Source organism: Aplysia californica, unplaced genomic scaffold (genome assembly GCF_000002075.1).
Source record: "Aplysia californica isolate F4 #8 unplaced genomic scaffold, AplCal3.0 scaffold00517, whole genome shotgun sequence".
NCBI lineage: Eukaryota > Metazoa > Mollusca > Gastropoda > Aplysiida > Aplysiidae > Aplysia > Aplysia californica.
Window position 1 is genome coordinate 559,386 of NW_004797787.1, and position 1,105 is coordinate 560,490.

Consider the following 1,105-nt stretch of genomic DNA (forward strand, 5'->3'; position numbering starts at 1 on the left):
AGGGGGGCAGATCACAGCCTGATGATGGTCAACACCGAAAAGGCTGGACGAGGGAAAATTTCCAATTATTTTTTAATAATTAACGAAGTTTGAATTGATTTTTCAAGCCACCGGAAAAGGTTGGAATTGAGATCCTCTCTGCTGTGAAAAGCCAGGTTTTATAATAAGTAAGCCGTTGATTTATTATCACTCGATCCCATCCCTTCTCCCTGCCTTCCCCCCTTCCTCATTCACACCCTTACTTCCTTCTCCACATCCTCCTCCTCCCCCCCCCCCTTCTAAACTGTCACGCCAATCTGACGCCCAATAGTGCATGCGACCATTTGGTATTTGAAGACTCACGCTTCTTTTATAATGAAAAAAGTATTTTTGACAGTGACCGACTGAAAAAGAAACTGCTTTAGTGAGTGATAATATGTGAGGCAGCGTGGTGGAATCAGGCTCTCGTCAAAATAATCAAAGTGAAGAAACTTGCATTTTTCTGCAGGTTTGTGAATTTTTGTCAAATTTTCGTTTTTTTTGGCTCAACACCTTTCATGCCTATTAAAGAGCTCATTTTTGTGTGGACTTTTCTGAAAAACGCTGATTAAAGGTACAATAAATGTAAACTTTCAGTTGCCACGGACTCTTAAGCCAAGGAAATAACTAATCTTTGGCGGCCATTTTCTCACTAATTTTACCTCTGAAAACAAGTGACCCCCCACCTCCTTCTTTCGCAAATATCTCGACTTGTATTCAAGATAAATGCATATTTTTTCCATCCAAATAAAGACAAGTGAACAAGCTTTACGATGTTACCAATAACTCTACATGCCCAAAAATTGACGAGAGCCTGATTCCACCACGCTGCCTCACATATGGTGCTTACTAGATTAGTACAGATTCCGGACAAACAATCAAAGGGTTTTTTCTTCTGCACTGCTGACTGAATGATTGGGTAGAAAGTATGATAGTGATGTGGGGGACGTGTGTGTGTGTGTGTGTGTGTGTTTGTGTGTTTGTGGGTGTGTGTATGTTGGTGTGTGTTGGTGTGTGTGTGTGTGTGTTTGTTTGTTTGTATGTGTGTGCGTGTGTGTGTGTGAGAGAGAGAGAGAGAGGGAGAGAG